The sequence below is a fragment of the Cibotium barometz genome, chromosome 12 (genome assembly GCF_041138505.1).
Source record: "Cibotium barometz isolate CiBa-2024 chromosome 12, ASM4113850v1, whole genome shotgun sequence".
NCBI classification, from domain to species: Eukaryota; Viridiplantae; Streptophyta; class Polypodiopsida; order Cyatheales; family Cibotiaceae; genus Cibotium; species Cibotium barometz.
This window is the reverse complement of record NC_141057.1, coordinates 12,085,262-12,105,836: the sequence shown is the minus strand read 5'-3', so window position 1 is coordinate 12,105,836 and position 20,575 is coordinate 12,085,262. Positions and strand designations below refer to the sequence as shown.

At 51.3% G+C, this 20,575-nt stretch overlaps 1 protein-coding gene across 4 annotated transcripts in view; it reads left to right on the top strand.

The window, feature by feature from the left end:
- Positions 1–20,575, top strand: part of LOC147633062 (uncharacterized) — a 62,142-nt gene that overhangs the window by 38,021 nt on the left and 3,546 nt on the right. The window contains exon 2 of one of the 4 annotated variants that reach the window (XR_015267074.1): positions 12,378–12,558. The exons of the other annotated variants lie outside the window; for them this stretch is intronic. The gene's annotated coding sequence lies outside the window, so the exon portion shown is untranslated. The remainder of the gene's footprint in view (positions 1–12,377; positions 12,559–20,575) is intronic. 4 annotated transcript variants of the gene reach the window in all.

Sequence of the window (20,575 nt, the reverse complement as noted above, 5' to 3'; positions counted from 1 at the left end):
ATCGGTGCTGCAAATGGCGACACGTTGGGGCGGATGAAGCCAGATTGCAACAATTCTTGGAGTTGGCGGTCCAACTCTGATTCCATTGCCTTGAAAAGGCGATATGGAAACTTGCTCGGGGGTTCCGAGCCTAGGAGGAGATCGATCTTGTGGTCCTCCGGTCTAGATGGGGGGAGCTGGGGAGGGAGATTGTCCCGAAGAAAAATCTTCTGGAACTTTTCATGAAGAGCCAAATACTTCTCGGAAGCACTAGCCACCGTCTGGGCAGTTTGGATGTATGTCATCGCACAATGTGCACCTTTCCTGATTGCTTGTTTAGCCTGCAAGTGGCTTATGAGCGGAAAGTTCGGAATTCCTGGCTCACTCACACTTAATGGTCACTGGGGCGTTTGACACATTCCGATTAATCTGGAAAGTGTGTTTGTCCCACTTGACATCAGGAAGAAACTTGTGAAACTATTGAATGTCCAAAATTATGTCTGCTCCTAAAAGAGGGGAAACCATAAAATCACGCACAAATTCTATGCCTTGAATAACTAATTTAGCACCTAGAGCTTCATACTTGACGCTTGTTGTCATGCCTGTGCTAAAACCCTCAACTTGCTTGTCCACCAAAGTCAGGACGAAACGGGCACGCTGAGCGGCTTGTTCCGTGACCACGTCCTCCGTGCTGCCGCTGTCAAACAAGACAACGACTCTCTGGCAACCTATGTAGCCAAAGGTCTTGAGCAATTCGTTGCGCTCGTGCTCCTGGTCATGGGCGCCCTTCTGCTTATCTTCGAGCTCCCGGGTAATGATCGCTCCAACCGAAGTATTGGGATTTGAAGAACTAGGGGCAGCCACTGGGGTCTGTGTGGGAGCTGGGCTCACCACGGAAGTGGTGGAGGCTGAGGCGGCGGTCTTTGGAGCGGTAGTCTTCTTAGGACACTCCCGAGAAGTGTGTCCTTTTGTATGACAAAAGAAACACCTACCCTCCTCCTTGTAGTGAGCAACACCTATCTTGCCTGCCTCTGCTTTCTGGTCTGGAGTAAGCTTGGACGCATTGTTCGAGGTCTTGGAGCCAGAGGCGCCCGTGCTCTGTCCTAGGGAAGACTCCATTTGGTCCTGGCCTTTTTCCCCCGAGGCGGTAGCCTTGGGAGTAGTCGGCTGGGAAGTCTTGGGCTTGCCACCATTGTGCTTCATTTCAGCTTTCTGCGCAAGTGAGAGTGCGTGTTCGAAGGTGACTGGCCTAAACATACGCACCTCCCACTGGATTTGCGTGTCAAGGCCATACAAAAATTGCCCTTTCTTGTCCATATCAGATAAGCCTAATTGCAAACATAAGTTCGAAATTCTATTGGCAAACTGAAGGACAGGTTGCGCATTCTGACGCGCTCCCTTGAACTCGTCTTCGAGTCGCTCAAGGTAATGGGGCGGTAGAAACCGCTGCTTAAGGTTGCGGACAAACTCATCGCAAACATAAGCTGCCATACCTAATTTGGTGTGGGCATGAGCCCACTGGGTCCACCAAGGAATGGCCTCACCTTCCAAGTACCAACTGGCTAAGATCACTCTGTCAGTATCATTCTTTCTAACTGCGGCAAAGTAAACTTCAAACTGTTGCAACCATGAAAAAAGAGTTGTGGGGTCGAGTTTACCATTATACTTATTGAAGTTCATTTTCTTGGGAAAATGATTCGAGGAAGCCGCTGGTGTCAATCTTGCGTCCAAAGCCGCAAGGTAACGCTCATGTTCCACGCGTCGCATGGCTTCGTCTTCGCGTTGTCGGATCTCCAATGCATGCATCTGCAACTCAAGCATCGAACTCGGCTGCGATCGTGACCCGTCGAGAGGGTCCCTGTGTAGAGGATTTGGAATCTGGGATACGGAAGGAGAGGGAGGAGGAGATGGAAAACGCGGCGCTAGAGAACGGGTGCGCTCTTCCAGAGCCAGTATCTGCGCCTTCTGCTCTTCCAACTTGGTACTGTGGTCTGTGGATTGCTTGCATCATCTGTCGGAACAGCTCTGTAACACTCATGCGTGATGCCCTAGCTGGGCTACCTGGTGCACTTTGGTCCCAAGGCTCTTGGTCTCTCTCGTCGTTGAAGCTCGCCATAGTAGGAAAACGCACCTTCTTTCCGGAGCGCAATCTGACCATCGACTATGTGTGTAGGAGACTTCCGAAGTCTGAAAACCAACCATCATTCAAGGGACAGGAGTCACTCCGAAAGGGGTAGTCCACCGGAGTCGGAAAACCAACCACACGAGCGAGAAAAAATTTCTGGTTTCTTGCTGAAAGTAGGCTCTGATACCACTGTAACATGCGGAAGCTTCGGGGGAAGATCGTTAACTTCAATGCTTAGAAATCAGCACGCGACGAAATTAACGCACAAAACTGAATGTAGATGTGCAAAAAGAGAGAGAGAGAGAGAGGGAGGAAGAGGACACAGTATTGGGTCCCGAATACCCTTTGTAGGGCCCCCACCACGGATGGTGTATTTGCTTTTATTAGAATGATGCAAAACTAAAATAAAAGACTGAACCTGAACCTTCTTCGTTGAGGAGAATCCTCTGCCCTTGACCTTCAATCCTTCACCCCTTCTTCGTTAGCTTATCCTTGGCTGTCTTGGCCCTTTGATCAGCTTCAGCACTTGCTGAAATATAAGATGAATGACTTGAATATATGCCATGGGTATTTATACCCCTCCAGGGTGCTGGTCGGCTGTCTAAAACCAGGCGGCTGTTTATAATAAACCTCATGACCTGAATAAATAGCATTTAATGCTAAAAAAGCTTGCGCATCACACAAATAGGTGCTGGCCACCACGCGCATGAGTTTCTGGCTGCTGGGCAGCCTGTGTGGGCTGCCCCACACCTGGCCTACAGCCCTCTCAGGGCTGGTTACCCTGTCGGCTGCCTGTCCAGGAGCCCTAGGGCTGGCCTACAGCCCTTCCATGGCTGGTGGGCACAGTCAAGGCCTTCCTGGCCCCTATGGGGGTGGTTCTACACCTCCCCCATGCCCACATATCTGTCCTTGGGGTAGCCCTATGGGCTGGCCCCTTTCCTATATGCAAACCCTAACTGTCTACATAGTGGTTTGTCATCCAGTATCATACCAGATACACATAACCACTGACATCATTCCAGAGGGAGACTCAGAGTGCGGACTGGCATTGTTTCATGTGCAGGACAATGCACACCTGACCTTGGACACATGTGCATGACAATGCACACCTGACCTCGGATGACTGGAGTGGGGCCCTGGCCGACTCGTCCCGGTCTGGGCTCACATGGGACCGGTTTTCCACCCCAGGTTCTGCACCTTCTGTACAGATATGTCTACGTGGCATCCAAGTGCACGATGCACGTGACACATGGCCTCAGTGACAAATAGTAAGAGATACGGCGCCAGAGGATACCTATTGAACTGAGCGAGAAAGGGGGAATATATCACCTTGGGCTCCCTAAATGAGAACTTGGCTGTGTGATGCTGAATAAAGTCCTGAGACTCCATGAGTCCATTTCTTCTTACATGCTCTTCTCCCACTCCTTTTTGCATTTAAGGATAGATTGACATAGTCCATTGATAAACAAAGTCTGAAGGTATTGAGATAACTATCAAAGAGTTATCAAGAACATAACAAATTTGGTGTAGGTCCAGCAATGGAGCTAGATGATTTTTTTCCTAAGTTATGGCCGCTCGGCTCCATTGGATGTTCAAATGTAGTCCAAGATTGGTGTGATCAGAGAGGCTCACAGAGGGCTTGATACACTTGATTCCCAAGGAGGGTGGTGATAGATTGGAGATCCGACAGTGGAGACCCACCGTACAGAGCTGTACGGAATGTACTGCAGTTGCTTAAACCAGCCTGCTGTAGCCGACTGTACCTGCTGTACAGTTCTGTACCTACAGCGCAGCCGCCTGACAGCAGTCGTACAGCCACCTGCACCTGCTGTCCGTACGATTGTACCTGCTGTACACCTTCTGTCAGAACCCACAGCAATTGTACCTGCTCAGCTTGTCAGCGCCGTCTGTACCAGCAGAAGAATCTGCAGCAGAGAAAACAGCCGCCTGTCCTGCAGCAGCCGTACACATGTACACGTGGACTGTACGGGCAGGTTTGCATAGAAAACAGCAGCAAAAATCCATCACCAGCAGTCGACGTTGCTTCTCCTTTCCTTCTCCACGCTTGAGCCTACACGACTCCCAAAAGCAAGAGAGAGAGTGTTGTGAGAGAGGCATGCACTCCAAAAGTGGAGTTGCCCCCTCTTCAAACTTATCCTAGGGCCCCAACTTTAATAATCATTAAAGTTCCCTAGGGGCCACTAAGGCCTAGGGGCAACCGTCAATAAAACATTAAAAACATTAATGTTTTTGTCCCCCTTTCACATCTGAAGTGTCCACACATCATTCTCATTTGTCCGGGCACCCCAAAAGCGAATATTTTAATATTTTTACTCAGCAACCACCATGCCCACACTTGTGCTGTTCCGTTTTCACAGGGCCATGACATACCCCCCTCTTGAAAAATGGCAAGCGTCCTCGATTGCATTCTGATGATACAGCAAAATATCCAAAGTGAAATATACAATATGGCAAGATCAGCGTCCCAATCTCTCTAAGCCATGCACATGTATCAACATTCACTGCAAACCAATGGCGTAGTAGTAGTCCAAGTTGTATACCACTGTGAACCATACACAACCACAATATCCCATGTGACTAGTACACATATATCATAGAAGTCCCATAAACAGATGTATTGTCAGCCATCGGTACCTTCGGGTGAGATAAAAACTGCACCAAGCGATCTCTAGATGTCATCTGAGCCTGTCTGTATCAAGGGAGTGGAGGTGCTACCCCCCTCTTGAGCATCAGGTAATGCTCCAGACCCATGCTCTGCTGAACCTGAATGAGCCACAACAAGAGTCGGCTCTACCTCAAAGGCATCGAGATAAAGCTGCAAAACGTGAGGTGAATCTGTTAAGTCACCTTCCTCCATCCACTTCGCATCCATCGGTGAATAGTTCTTGAACTTCACAAGATAGCGACGGGAAACTTTACCTCGTACCTTTTTTTCCTTATGTGCCAGTATCTGCTCTGGAATCAGAACCTCATCAAGTTCCTCAACTTCCGGCCGAGCCTCATCTAATACATCCTCAGGCACATCCCCACGGAAAGGTCTAAGGAGACTCACGTGAAAAGCATTGTGAATCCTCTAGTGATCTGGTAGCTTCAAACGATAGGCTACCTCACCAATCTTTTCCAATACCTGAAAAGGCCCATAATAACGCATGCTCAACTTAGGAAATTAGCGCTCTTTACCCTTCATCTTCTTGAGTCTAGTCTTTTCAAAGTGCAAAAGAACCCAATCACCCAATGCAAACTCTAAAGCACATCTGTGTCGGTCTGCGGCTTTCTTTTGCTTCTGCTGAGTTTTCTGGAGTGCCAACTTAACTCTCCGATAAGCTCCATCCATGTTTTCCACATACTGATCAGCCTCAAAGATCTTATCCTTTGTATGCAAAATGGGTGGTACCTTCTTCCATCCTTCCACAATCTCAAAGGCGCCTTGCCTGTCGAGGTATGAACAGTGTTGTTATATGCAAACTCCACCAAAGGAAGATACTTTTCCCATTGTTGCTTGTGCTCTGACACATAACACTTAAGAAGATCCAACACTGTAGAGTTAGCCTCTTCTGACTGACCATCTGTTTGTGGATGAAATGACGATGAAAACTTGAGAGTTGTATCCATGTTGTCAAGCAACCCTCTCTAGAACAAACTCGTCAGTCGTGGATCACGGTCACCATTGATAGACGTAGGCAAGCCATGATACTTGAAGATGTTCGCCATGAACAACTTCACTATATGAGCCACTTTGATCGTCTTACGCACGGGAATGAAATGAGCCTGCTTTTACTGAACCTGCATATGATAGTCCAAATGCCATCATTGCCCGTTTGTGTCCGTGGAAGATCAAATATAAAATCCATGGCAATGCTCTCCCAAGGTCTATCTGGAATAGGTAAAGGCTGTAGTAATCCTGGTGTCTTTTGACGGTCAAACTTTACCTTATGACATACGATGCATTGCCTCACAAAGGCATCAACATCTCTTCTCAAGGTTGGCCAATAAAAGAAAGTCTCCACTGCTTTTACCGTGGCGTCAATACCTCTATGACCTGCATATGGTGGAGCATGACTTTCAATCATAACCTTGAGCCGCAATGGCATGGTAACACACTGTCTGCCATGCATCAATAAAAATCCATCTCTGAGAGTACAGTGCTCATGCCGCTGACCCTCAGATCATCATACAACCTTTCAAAGTCCTCATCATGGGCATACTGCTCTTTCATTTCATCAAGCTCATGATGATAAGCAAGTGAAACTGCAGAGACCTGTGGCTTGCGTGACAAAGCATCTGCCACTACATTCTTTTTGCCTTCCACATGCACAATCTGGAAGTGAAACATAGACAAAAAGTTTGCCCAACGCATATGCTTCTCTGAAAGCTTAGTTTGCGTGAGGAAATAACGCAAGGTCTGATGATCTGTCTGCACAGTGAAATCAGCCCCAAGCAAATAGTGTTTCCATGTAGAAAGAGCGTGAATTACAGCCAACATCTCTTTCTCATAAACCTATAAATGCTTCTCGGCATCTTGCAATATTCTACTCTCATAGGCTATCACATGTCCTTCTTGCATGAGAACTGCCCCAATGCTACTTCCGCATGCATCACATTGGACAACAAAAGCCTTTCGGAGGTTCGGTAACACCAATACTGGATCCAAAGTAAGCTTTTCTTTGAGCTTTTTGAATGTTGTAATTTCTCGATCAGCCCATCTAAACGGAGTTGCCTTCTTTGTCAAGGCATGAAGAGGCGAAGCAATTTCAGCAAAATACCGTATGTACCGCCTGTAATAGGAACACAATCCTAGAAAGCTACGTATATCATGCATGGTCCTCAAATTTGGCCAATTAAGAATTGCTTCCACCTTCGCTGGATCCATACGGACTCCATGCTTAGATACAATATGCCCCAAGAAATGTATCTCTTGCAAGAAAAACTCACTCTTCTTGCCATTAACAACCAGCCTATGGTTCCTGAGTTCTGCAAACACAATGGCCAAATGCCTTCTATGCTCTTCCTCAGTTTGTGAATGCCCAATCATATCATCAAAGAATGTGCCCACAAACGCTCTATGAGGCCGGAAAATCCTGTCCATCATTCTGTTAAATGTGGGAGGTGCATTTGTCAAACCAAAGGGCATAACCAAAAACTCATACAACCCAAACGTGGTTCGAAATGCTGTCTTATGCACATCCTCGGGTCTAATACATATCTGATGATACCCGCTTTTCAAATCAATGTGACTAAAGACTGTGGAGCCCTGTAAGCGGTCCAAAATGTCATCGATCCTCGGAATGGGGAATCGATTCTTTATGGTGTTCTTGTTCAGCGCCCTGTAATCAATACACATGCGCCAAGAACCATCCTTCTTTTGCACCAAGAGTATAGGTGAGCAAAAGGGTGATGAGCTAGGCTGTATCAACCCTTTATTCAAAAGCTCCTGCACCTGACTCATAATTTCTTCCTGTTCGGCTGCACTAACACGGTATGGCGGTCTATTTGGTGGAGTACTACTAGGAATTAGATCAATGGCATGATCTTCTGGCCTCTCAGGAGGAAGTTATCCTGGCAATGACTTGGAAAAACAATCTTGGAACCCACATAAGAAATCAGTCCTGTCCTTATCTAACATAGACAAATTAGACTTAGACTCATCATCTTGTGCATCCTTTACATAAATCAAGTACGCAGAAAGATGCTTTTTCATTACTGATGAAATTACCGAAGCGGATACAATAGGAACAGATTCCCCTTTAAGTTTCACATCCAATACATGTTCTTTCCCTCTATGAGTCAGAGTGATCTTCCTATTGTATGTGTCCACCACCGCATGTACTCTGTGGCACCATGGCATACCCAACAAAACATCACAGCCATCAAGAGGCATGATGAAAAACTCTTCACTGTCCACATAACCCTGCAAATGAAGCCTAAGCTTCCCAATGATAGGAGTGACGGGTTCTGCATACCCTGGACAAGCCATGTTAGCCTCATTTAACGGCCCCATCTCCTCTGCGCGAATCCCCAATCGGCCAGCCAAATCTGGTGAAATGAAGTTGGCTCTAGCACCTGTGTCAAAGAATATCAAGGCATTCTGATCTCTCACTTTGCCCCATGCCCTGCACAACTCTGTCTCCTCACCACCTGGCTGTTCCCCCACAAGATCAGGAACTAACCCTGCAGAAGGTTTTAGTTTCTTTGACTTGGGCTCTCCTTTATTGTCAGAATCCTTTTGGGACTTTCTCTTGGGACAATTGAATGACATATGTCCCTCTTCAGTACAGTAAAAACATTTCCGAGCATCTCTCAAAGCCTGTCTTTCCTCAAAAGTTCTCTTGGGCATTGGCAACTTCTTATACCTCGTCTCTGAAGACCCTTTAGCATCACGAGAAGCATGCCCAGATTTTTCAGCTTTCTTGCTCAAGTTCTTACTGCCTTTAAACCCAGATGATCCTCCACCAGTGAGTAATGCATTAGCTGTCATAGCATTTTCTATCATCTGTGACATGTTCGTTACTCGAGCCTTGATACAATAATCTTGCACCTCTTTGGGCAGCCCACAACAATACTTCTCTACCTGCTTAGACAAAGGCACTGCACGGTAAGAAGTCACTGGGAGTAAAGCTTCCCAAACCTTCTTGTTATAATCTTCCAAATTTTCACATTTTGAAGCATCCAACTTGTGCCATGCAGTCATAACATCCACCTCAAATGTAGATGTGAGCCATACGGAAGAGAAAACCTGTTTAAATTGTACCCAAGTAGTGGGTGCTCTGCCCTGCAAAAGAAGAGTAGACCACCACTGCAAAGCATTGCCTTTGAGAAAAGTGGCAGCTTTCCTCACCTTAGAGGACTCTGTGTAATTCCCACCAGAAAAAGCAGCATCAAACTGCTGTAAAAAGGTAAGTGCTTTTAATTTATCTTTGGCTCCACTGAATGTATCAAACTTCACAGCAGCTCCCCCTTCCTTATAATCCTTCGCCTTTCCCATAGGCGTTAGATTATCATATGGAAGTGGCTTCGCAAGATTGCTGCCTCCAACATTCATGCCCATCATAGGGTCAACATTTCCCATTCCCACACCTGGCATGCCATACATTCCAGCCATGTTTCCAAACATACCATTATGCATACCTGGCTGCATACCACCATACATATTTGCTTGCATTCCAGGTTGCATGCCCCCAAACATATTTCCTTGCATACCGGACTGCATACCACCATACATATTCCCCTGCATACCAGGCTGAAAATTTGCTCCAAAAGGCCCTGGCATACCCATGCCTTCCTGAGGATAACCCCCCGTCATAGATTGGAACACCGAGCCACCACCAAAATGACCTGGATGCATAGTCTGCTGAGGAATAGATGGCTGTCCAAAGAAGGAACTCTGAGAGTTAGCACCATAAGCATGCTGCATATTCAGAAACTGTCCAAAAGATGGATCCTGTGGGATGGCACCACTATGACCTTGAGGAAGGTTCTTAGAACGAACCTTCTTCTTCTTCTTTTCGGGCTCTGTACGGGATCTCATAAATTCAGCAAACTTCTCACTTTGTGTGAGCAGCATAAACACATCCATAACACCAGCCAAACGATCTTCAAACCAAGCATCATCATCCTCTTTACCAAGCACATCTTCTGGCTGTGTTACATCCTCATAATGCTCATCATCTGCAGCCTGTTCTCCTGCAAAAATATCCTCAGATGCATTCCTCTCAGGAGAGGTCTCTTGCTCTTCCTCTTCATGATCAAAGTACTCATCCTCTGTATCAGACATGTTGCTGAATTTTTCAGCGATGACTTTCCTCGAGTCAACCACGAGCTCACCCCCTTAAGAAAGTTGATGATTGGTCCCGGCAACGGAACCTTGAAACCGGCCTCTGGTAAAAACCAAAGTGCGGTAGACTAGCAGTCACCCTTCCACTTGTAGTCTAGATATGAAAACAAAAAGGATTGGAGCTAGAGTGCCCCAAATCTGAAAATAGAACGACACTTGTTGGCCCCAAAGCTTGGCGCCCCTTGCGGTATTTCTTTATTCAATTTAAAAAATATGAAAGGCTGAGTACAACAAAACCAGCCAAGAGAATACACCTGTATGTCCAATCTGGCAGCCCACAATACCTCTTAGCACAGAGGATTCACACACACAGATCTGTCTCAAAGCAACACTCTGTGCTTCCCTCTGATCAGCCAAGACCATTCAGCAGGACAACCTTGAGCATACATCTGGCATATCTCATGCACATGATTCCACAACTCAGCACAAACATACATTCACTGTCCCAATCTCTGATTCCACCCGTTTCAATCTGCCATACCCCTCCTCTCACAAGGAGCCAAATAGCACAACTCAGCAGACATAAGCCAATGGAAAGAAAGACAGATGAACAAGTTCAGAACTTACCAAATCAGCTCGTGGTTTTGCACTCGTGGGACAGTTCGTACCAGTCTGCACTTGACAACGACTGTCTGTACTCTTTCCCTTGCAACCACGTGACTGTTGCACCCAAATAAGCTCTAATAGAATCCCACGTGTAGCTGGAGATGCACCGTTTTACTGTCCAGAACTAACAGGTCAACGCTGGCCTGTACCTGTCCGTACAGCACAGGAGAGACTGACTGTACCTGTCCGTACAGAGCTGTACGGATTGTACTGCAGTTGCTTAAACCAGCCTGCTGTACCCGAGTGCACCTGCTGTACAGTTCTGTACCTACAGCACAGCCGCCTGACAGCAGTCGTACAGCCACCTGTACCTGCTGTCCGTACGATTGTACCTGCTGTACACCTTCTATCAGAACTCACAGCACCTGTACCTGCTCAGCCTGTCAGCGCCGCTTGTACCAGCAGAAGAATCTGCAGCAGAGAAAACATCCGCCTGTCCTGCAGCAGCCGTACACATGTACATGTGGATTGTACGGGCAGGTTTGCACAGAAAACAGCAGCAAAAATCCACCACCAGCAGTCGACGTTGCTTCTCCTTTCCTTCTCCACGCTTGAGCCGACACGACTCCCAAAAGCAAGAGAGAGAGTGTTGTGAGAGAGGCATGCACTCCAAAAGTGGAGTTGCCCCCTCTCCAAACTTATCCTAGGGCCCCAACTTTAATAATCATTAAAGTTCCCTAGGGGCCACTAAGGCCCAGGGGCAACCTTCAATAAAACATTAAAAACATTAATGTTTTTGTCCCCTTTCACATCTGAAGTGTCCACACATCATTCTCATTTGTCCGGGCACCCCAAATGCGAATATTTTAATATTTTTGCTCAGCAACCACCATGCCCACACTTGTGCTGTTCCATTTTCACAGGGCCATGATAGAACCACCCTCCTTGGGAATCAAGTGTATCAAGCCCTCTGTGAGCCTCTCTGGCATGGCACCTGTGAGCATAATCTCATTGAAGGTAGCACGAAGGCCACCTTTCATGAGGTCCCAATGGCGAAGAAAGAAAGAAAAAGGAAGCCCATCCGCCCCCGGACATTTGCCTCTGGGTAATGCTATCACCGCCTCCGCCAGTTGCTTTGAAGTGAATGGGGTCAATAAGAAAGGCCGTTTGGCTTGGGCATGTGTATGGATCATAGTGGTGGTGCCCTTAGTATTTTGCTCACTTTTCTTTTGCTGGTACTTAAAGCTACTTATGGATTTATGGATATTTGGGACACAGTTGGCTCTTGTGCCTGTGTTTGGTTATTATCAGAGTTGTTGAGTCAAGGATATGGATACAATTTGTTTCTTGTGCCCGTATTTGACTTGGGATCATGGATCTGGATTTGTGGCTTTAATGCCGAAATTATGAAATATTATGGATTGGCAATGCATCTGCTACAGGGACAGCTCACACATGTGAAACTTAACCGGCCAGTTTTGAGGGCGGTTTTGGGCCAGTTTTTGAGGACAGCTTTGAGGACTGTTTTTGGACTGTCTTGGTCAGTTTTTGGGAGTTCTTGCGGAACGTGGACTGGAGTTCCCTTGCCGAAGTTCTGTGGGAAAGATCCGGTGAAAGCACCCACACCTTGGTGTGCTTTGTAATAGAAAAGCTTCTTTCTGAATAAAAGCAATACCTACAGGGGGCCGGCCGTTCTGGCTCAGCGCAGTGTCTATTTATAGTGTTTGTGCCATCTTTTGCTGTGTTTTTTTCCTGTTTGAAAGATAGAGGTGTTTTGTCATCTTGTTCCGAGTCTTCCGCTATTTGTGACAGTGGTGAGCTTGCCTGCACCCCTTTTATTTGGTTTCTCTAATCTTGTTTATGCTTGTGTATTAGGTGATCCTTCACATTCGCACCCCCTCTCTCGGTGACCCTTGGACCCCTAGTGTGCAGTGGATCTTCAGGTAGGCCCGTTCTTGCAGCTGTAGTTCCTCCTTCGAGGGCCACTTTGCAGCAAGTTTGATCAGAGCTTGGGGTTATCTCAAGCCAACACTCATCCAGCTGCCTCCGATTGCAGGTAAGGAGAGACTGTGTTAGTCCTTGATTTGGAACCCACTCTTCAGGATGCCCAGTGGCCACCCCCTGGGCGCTTGCTCTTTACATTGCTTGGGGAGCCCTCTCCATTGGTCCGGCTTGATCCGCGAGAGTGGGCCAGCTCTAGGAGGCTCCCCCGAGAGACGCAGGTCAGAGGCCTAGCTGGGATCCGAGGTGGAGAGCAGCTTCCTCTTGCCATCGACGTAGCCACCCCCCTAGACTCACAGACTCCTCTTCAAGATCCTTCCTCCCCACCATGACTCAGAGACTTCACCTGCCATGACATCCTCCTTGTAGTCCTCGGCGCCAATGGGGGGCGTACACTCATTTTCTCAGTTGGCCTCAAGGTTGACTGACTCTTTTCGCCTCCAAGGACTTCACTGGCAGCTCTCTTCAGAGGGTGGGGATTCTTGGCTTCCATGATCATCATTGACACAACGAAGGCCAAGCGCCCCCCCTCCCCCTTTTCCCCTTTTCCGCGTGACAGCTCTTGGTGGCTCTGGCTTTGGGAAAGCCGATCTTTGATGTATACTTTGGGGACCCCTTCAGCCTGGATTATCCGCCTTTACATGTTGGTGCGGGCTACTCCGTGCATTATCACATGGTGAGCAGTAGCCTGGGCGATAGAGGCAGGCACGGCCCATTTCTATGAGGAGGCTGCAGAGGGGCAAGCTCTCCGACTTTCGTTGTGCAGGATAGAGATAGTTCCCACTCCTGACTTATCCACAAAGACCTGGTCTTTAGGCACTAGTCAGAGATGGGAGATTATGAGTAGTATTGCTTGCTGGCACATATGGTGGGCCTATTGCAGTGAGGCCATTGAGGGCACTTTCACGTGCTCCCCTCCCCCCCCAAGCTGAGTCCATCCTTTTTTATTTTTTTTGTGGGAAGAGATTCTTCTATTAGTTAAAAAAACAAACAGCCATAAGCTACTTGTACATGCTCAGAACCCTTGAAAGAGGTCAAGTAAAAAACTGGGGAGGGTGGTTGCCTGGCCGCTCTCAGAGGGAAACTACCTCATACAAAGGGGGGGGGGGGGGGGGGGGGGGGAGAAAAGACACAGAGGCGGCCTGTGTTGCCAATTGATCTCGCCGTCTTGATCAGAGAGAAAGGGACTGAGCGCCATGTGTGTGGAAAAGCCTCTTGCCGCCTACACATGCAATACAAATCACCCTGCATCTTCCCTCATTGACCGCAAAGGGTATGGATGATATCGGTCCAAATGGAAAAAATAAAAGAATGCAAGTGTGAGCAAAATCAGATGCAGTTGACAAAAGCGCAACATTGTTAAGTTCACCGATGGTTGAAACTCAGCAAGAGTGAGTTTCCAAGCAGTCAGAGTGGAAGTTGTCCACGAAGGGGTCTCCTCACAAGATGGAGAGCTTCAAGATGTCCAGGTGTTGTCGTCAGTTTCTGTAGGGTCGATGCAAGTTTTGGAACCAATTTCTGAGATCTGGCAGACCTCAGAGTTGGTGCCAACACCAATTGTTGAGGTTCATCAATTTTTATTTTCTGAGGTCACTTTATTGGGAAATGAGGAGAGTTCTATAGTGGTTGCCATGGCAGTAGTTCTTTTTTTTTTCTTCTGACTGGCCTTTTGCCCAAGATCCTCCCGTAGTTACCATTTTTCACTGCTTGTAGGTTCTTTTTATCCGCCAGTAAGCAATGCCGCTGAGGAAGCACCATGTGGGATTTTGAATCTTGGTCCTACACAAACTTCTCTACCACTTGAGCTATCACCTCATTGGCCCATGGCAGTAGTTCTTTTCCCCCCCCCCCGGAAAAAAGATCCTTATATTAGTTAATGAGAAAACGCCATAAGGCTACAAAGCTCGCCTCGCAAGGAGGGATAAAAACACAGTGAACCCCTGAGCTCCACCCCCGTGGCTGGCCGCTCTCTGGGGGGGGCTACCTAGTAGTACATGTGGGAGGTGAGAAAAGCCAAACTGGAGGCCTGTAGTGCCAAGTGACATCCTCGCCCCTCGCGGTGAGGAAAGGGCCAGGCTGCCAAGTGCGGAGGAAAGCCTTGCGGCGCCCTCTCATGCGATCCGAGTCGCCCTGGAGTTTCCCCCAGTGTCCTCTCAAGGTGTGAATGATGTCCACCCAGAGGGCCTGTATGACCTCCGCCGGTGGAGTCGCCTGGCGGTCAATGGCCTCCCTGCATCGGGCTCTCCAAATGTGCCAAGCCGTCATGCTGCTGATCAACTCCCATCTGTGCCCGACCCCCTCCTGAGGGGCTGCCGAAGAGAAGTCTGGCGTCGGAACCACCGCCATCACCCTGTCAGAGACCTGGATGGTCGCACTGCCAGGGACGTCCTCATATCCAAGGGCCGGGCCGCTGTCCGTGGCCCAAGCCACCGCACCCCACGTCACCAGCATCTCACCTGGTGAGCCTGCAAAAACCATCCTGAGAGCGCGCTGCCAGACCTGCTGTGCCTGTGGGCAATCCCATAAGCAGTGCCGCTGCGACTCCTGTGCATGGCCGCACCGAGGGCAGGACGCTGGGTGATTGCCGAAAGCTAGCCAAGCCCCCACAGCCAGTCCTCTATGCGCTGTGAGCCAGAGAAACAGCGTCACCTTCCGGGGCCGGAAGTTGGCCCAAAGGCGCTGCCAGAAGTCCCGAAGAAAGGCAGGGGAGAGCCCCTGTCGCCGCCAATCCTCGGCCGCCGCCGGGGTGCTCGCTATCCTGTGTCTCTGAATCCGCCGCCCCAGCCTCGCTGTGTACTGAAAAAAGGGGATGCCTGGGCTGGTGTGGGCCAAGTAGGGATCTCGCCAAAACCACTCACCTGGATCCCACTGAAGGCGAATAAGAGGCCTGCTGTCCCAAGCCCATAATCTCCAAGAACAGTCCTCCCCTATCGAGGCCGGTGAGGGGTCTACATGCCACTGTCTCTGATGAAAGCCGACCACCCGCACCCTCTGAAGAATACATCCCTGGAGCCCATCCAAATCTAGTCGTGTCCTCTGAAGCTGGCCACCCTCTCCCACCTCAAAAGTGAGTGGGGCGACTCTCTCCGCAGTGCCGCAGACCGCTAGAAGGATCTCATGCCGAGTAAAGACACCCATCCACTGTGGAGGTGGAGGGTCCTGTACTGGGGTCCGCCACTCCCTGGGGATGGCCGCCTCAATGTCCTGTCTCATCAACTCTCTGCCCCTCATCCCACTGAGTCTCCTCTCCTGAGCCTCTAGAGGCAGCTGCTGAAAACCTATCCAGTCGTCTAGGGACTGGGCTGGGCCTGAGCTCAGCGGGCCCCACGACACGTGAGACCGCGATCCAACCATATGGCCACTGGGGAGACGAATCAAGGGGTTCCAGATCAAAGGCTGCCTCAGGCGCTCCTCATCGGTGCCCGGGGGAGTCTGGAAGAGTGACGGCCTCAGATGCGACCAGGCCCTCAGAAGGCTAGCTGCAAAACGCTCCTCGAAGCCAAGGCCCACTCCTCTGGATCGCTGCTCTGTAAAGATCCACCTGATGCTGGGGGTCCAGGGGCCGCTAAGAGAAGGGGTGCGGCTGAGCATCCTGGAAACAAGAAACTCCTTCCACGGCTCAGCGCCTGGCAGGAGGCCACGAACTACCAACTTGCCAAGCAATGCTCGGCTTTGGCAGATAGGATCAACAATGCCTAGGCCGCCTCTCTCCCTCGGCTGAGTGATCACCGCCCATGCCACCTTGGCCCTGGTGGGCCGCCCGTCGCCACCGGACCAAAGAAAGTTCCTGATGAGCCTCTGCACCTGGCCAATGCATGCCCGAGAGAAGGCCCAGCAAGAAGTGATGTACCACATAGTAGCAAGCAGAACCTGGTTGGCCACAACTACTCGGCCAGCCAGAGATAAACGAGCGGTACTCCAATACGGAAGCTTCTTCCGAATGCTCAGAAGAAGGGGGGCTATCTGCTGCTCCGGAGATATGTCAATGCCCACATAGCATCCCAAATAACGCACTGTAGTGCCGGGGGGCAGCCACTGAAAACCGTCAACTGGCCTCCAAGTCGGGGGGGGCATAGAGCTGACCCACAGCCCACACGACTCGTGCCAGTTGATCAAAGCGCCCGAAGATCTGCAAAACCTGTCCATGGCTAAGGCGAAGCGGCGGAGGTTCTCCTCACCTCCCTGAAGATAGACAGCAGTGTCATCCGCAAACTCCGAGTCTAGGAGCTCCTCCGAGGTGCGGATGGGAAGCTGGAGGCCCCGCAAACCTGTATCTTGTGCCATCAAAAAAGTGCTCATGGCCTCCGCCACAAAAAGAAAAAGAAAGGGCGTCAAGGGGCACCCCTGCCGCACCGAGCGCGAGAGCTGGAACCTCTCTCCGCGCACGCCCTGTATCAGCACCTGGCTATGAGCCGATGTGTAGAGTGCAGAGACCCCACGGATCCACTGAGGGGGGAAGCCCATCCTCTCCATAGTGCCTTCCAAGAAGGCCCAGTCCACTCGATCATATGCCTTCTCGAAGTCGAGAAGGAGCACTGCCAGATCCTCCTGTCGAAATCTAGCAAGAGCCGTAGCCTCCCAGAAAGAGAAAATGTTATCCAGAATGCTCCTATCCTGGATGAAGCCAGTCTGCGTGGAGTGGATGATGTCCGGAAGGTGAGGCTGAAGCCGCCTGCTGATCGCCTTAGCTAGGACCTTGTAGGCCGTGCCTAGCAAGGTGATCGGTCTCCACTGTCTAATCTCCAGTCTGTCTCCTCCCTCTTTGGGGATCAAGTGGATCAACCCCTCTGCCATGCTGTCCGGCATGACTCCTGACTCCATAATCTCCTGGAATGCCAATCTGAAGCCCCTGTGTAAGAGGCCCCAGTACCTCTGGAAGAAAGCCACCGAAAGACCGTCCTCTCCTGGGCATTTGCCCCGAGGTAATGCCTGAAGAGCCTCCTCCAGTTCCGTATCCGAGAAGGGGGAGAGAAGGGAGTGCTGCAAATGGGCCGGCACAACCGGTCTCGTGAAGCTCCAAACTGCCTCCAGAGCCTCTCTCACCCTGTCATCTGCTGGCTCAGCAGAGAGAAGGTCCCTGTAAAAATCTGTGGCTATAGCCCGCACCCTGGGGGGATCCACCACAACCTGGCCATCAGCCTGCCGAAGACGCCTGAGACCCTCTCGTCTGAAGCGAGGCCCTGTCGCCTCAAAGAAATCTCGAGTCACTCTGTCTCCAGCCTGTGTCCAAAAAGAAGCCCGAGCATGGAATCGGAACTCCACCCTCCTCTCCTCGATGGATCTGATCTCCGTGCGAGCTGACTCCATCTGCTCTGAGATCCAAGGGCTCGTAGGATCCCTCTCCTGGAGTCTCTGGAGGGACGCTAGACTCCTCCGTAGGCTCCTCTCCTGCTCTCTGAAGGCCTCCAGCCGGTCCAAGGCAGCCTGTCTGAGCATCTGGCTGATCTCCTGCAAGCCACTGGCAAGATCGCTGGCTGCCGATCCTCTCCTGAACTGCAGCTCCTGCCAGACCTGCTCAACTCTGATCGCAATCTCGGGCTCCTCTATGAGACAGTCTGGAATCCGGACGCTCTGGCCCTGCTCTCCTCTCGTGGGGTCCTCGATCTGGAGAAGCACTGGATAGTGGTCTGAAAACGAGGAGCCTGCAAGTATGCCCACTGTGCCACCTCTATCACAGGCCCACTCATCAATGTAAAACCTGTCGATGCGGGATAGGTTAACTCCTGTGGCCCGTCTATCCGAGCGCGAGAAAGATAGACTCCCCTGCAACCTGCCAAACTCCGGGAGAGTCCACGGATCCTGGCCTCTCACCTGAAGCACTAGTTCCTCCCAGGCAGCGAGCTCCGACCCATGAATGGTCTCCTGGCTGCCCCCCATCCTGTCCTCTGCATCCTCCAGCATGTTGCAATTCCCTCCGAGGCACCAGTGGTCTGCCAAGGGGAGGGACTGCCTAATGGTGCTCCAGAACTCGGCTCTCCCGGTCGCCCCATTTGGGGCGTAGAAGTTGAGGAAGCCAATGCGGTCTTCCCCAACCCGAAGGATGATCCACTGCGCACGACCCTGGACCAGAATGCCAGAGTCCACAACCTCGGATAGAAGCTGCTCGCTGACTGAGATGCATAGTCCACCCTGGTTCCCCTGGGAGCCATATGCCGGTGACCAAAAAGTGTGACTCCTGCCTGGCAAGATCTTCCCGCAGGTGCGGGTACGCCCGGCAGAAAGGTGGTGCTCCTGGATGAAAAGGATATCTATGGGTCCTCCAACGAGAGCCCTCTGGATCTCTTGGCGAAGTCTGCCCCGACCAATGTAGCAGCCATGTCCACCGAGACCCTGGATGTTCCATGAGAGGATCCTCATGGATGAGCTATGGCAAGTCAAGCAGCCTCCACTGGCTCACCCCCCTCAGCCGGCCCGGATGATCTGCCCTCCACTCTGTGAGTCTTGGGCGCCGGCTTGGAGGGAGAATAATCACTGTCTGTCCGGGTGTGGAGTCTCTCCAAAAAGAGGGTGACCTGTCTCTGTGTCCAGCCCCACTCCGCCTTCGCCCTGTCCAGGGCATAGGCGTGAGACCAATCCTCTGCATATATGTATCTAAAGGTAGGCTGCACCCTCGGGGCGGCATGGAGGAGAATCAGAAGCACCGCCTCAACTGAGGTATGGACCGGATCCGCCTGCCAGTCTCCTATACCAAACAAGCTCATGCGAGCTGAGTGTAATCGGGTCTGCAGTAGGTCCGTGAGCCCCAAGTCACTGAAGTGGTGAGAAAACTCCAGTATCTGATCACGCAAAACTTCCTCTACAGAGTTGCAATCCCATGCTGTGTCTGGGGCAACACTGAGAGGAAAGGAGAAAGCCACCATGCTGCTCACCACTGAGGGAGAACGAGAGGGATGGCACACCACGCAAACTCGCAGGGGCGCGACCAGTGTCTCGAACGGGCCAGCGTCCAGCTGGAGGCACCTGAAAAAACCGTAATCCACTGGTAGCCCCATCACTCGCGGGGCCCCCCCAGGGGAGGCTGGAGAGAACTCTGTGGCGGGCGAAGCGAGGATCGCCATCTCCACCGGCCCGGCGTGGCGGTGGAACAGCCGCTGGACTGAGCTCTGGCCTACCCAGCTGCGCTGCCCCGGGGCAGTGGGTGGTCTGGCGAAGTATCCTGGAGAGGCCGAGGGAGGGATGGGGGCTCGTGGCGAGGAGGGGGGAGAGCGAGGAGAGGATGGAGAGGCATCTGCCAGAGGATAGGTGTCAGGGGGGGCCGCCGGGGGAGGCGGGAGGGGGGGGGCTGGGGGGGGAGAGGGGAGGGTGGAAGGAGTGCTCTCCGGGTGAGGGGAAGGGGAGCCGGGGGTCGAAGAGTGCGGCCCAGGATCCTCAGGAATCTGCTCCAAGGAGGGGGCGGGGCCCCCCGCGGGGTGAGGTGGGAGCGGGGTCTCCACGTGGGAGGCTCCACCAGCGGCCTCAACGGGCACTGAGTCTGAATCCTCATCCATCGGGGTGGGACCTGCTGGCCGCCTATCCCTGACAACAGCATAAGTGTGGATAGGTGCCTGCACGCCAGCCGGAGTCGCCTGTCCGCCAGCCTGTGCTGCTTGCTGGCGTCTGCGACGACGGTCCCTGCGGGCCGGGCGTTTCCGCCGGCGAACCTCCTGCCATCCTCCAGCCTCCTGGGACTGCACGACATCCTCCGCCGGGGCCTGCTCGTCAGAAGATGGCGCCTGCTGTGACGAGCCAGGGATGTCCGGTCTCTGAAGTGGATGGCCACCCCTCGGGTCTCCTGCAGGGGGTCCGGAGGCGGCATAGCGTGAAGGATGAGCCCCCTTGCGGGGACAGGCGCGTGCGAGATGGCCCATCTCCCGACATATGTAACACTGGCCAGGGAGGCCCGAATACTCCACGCGCTGTATCATATGTCCTCCAGAAAGACAAGGGAGAAGGATCGTCTTCGGGAGGGACTCCGGTGACGGAACCACAACCCGAATGGCCGGGAGTCCTGCTGCCCGGGCAATCACTGAAGCCGCTGTCTGAGGCGTCTCCACCACCTGCCCGAACGCCTTGCCAATGGATGACAAGAGGGG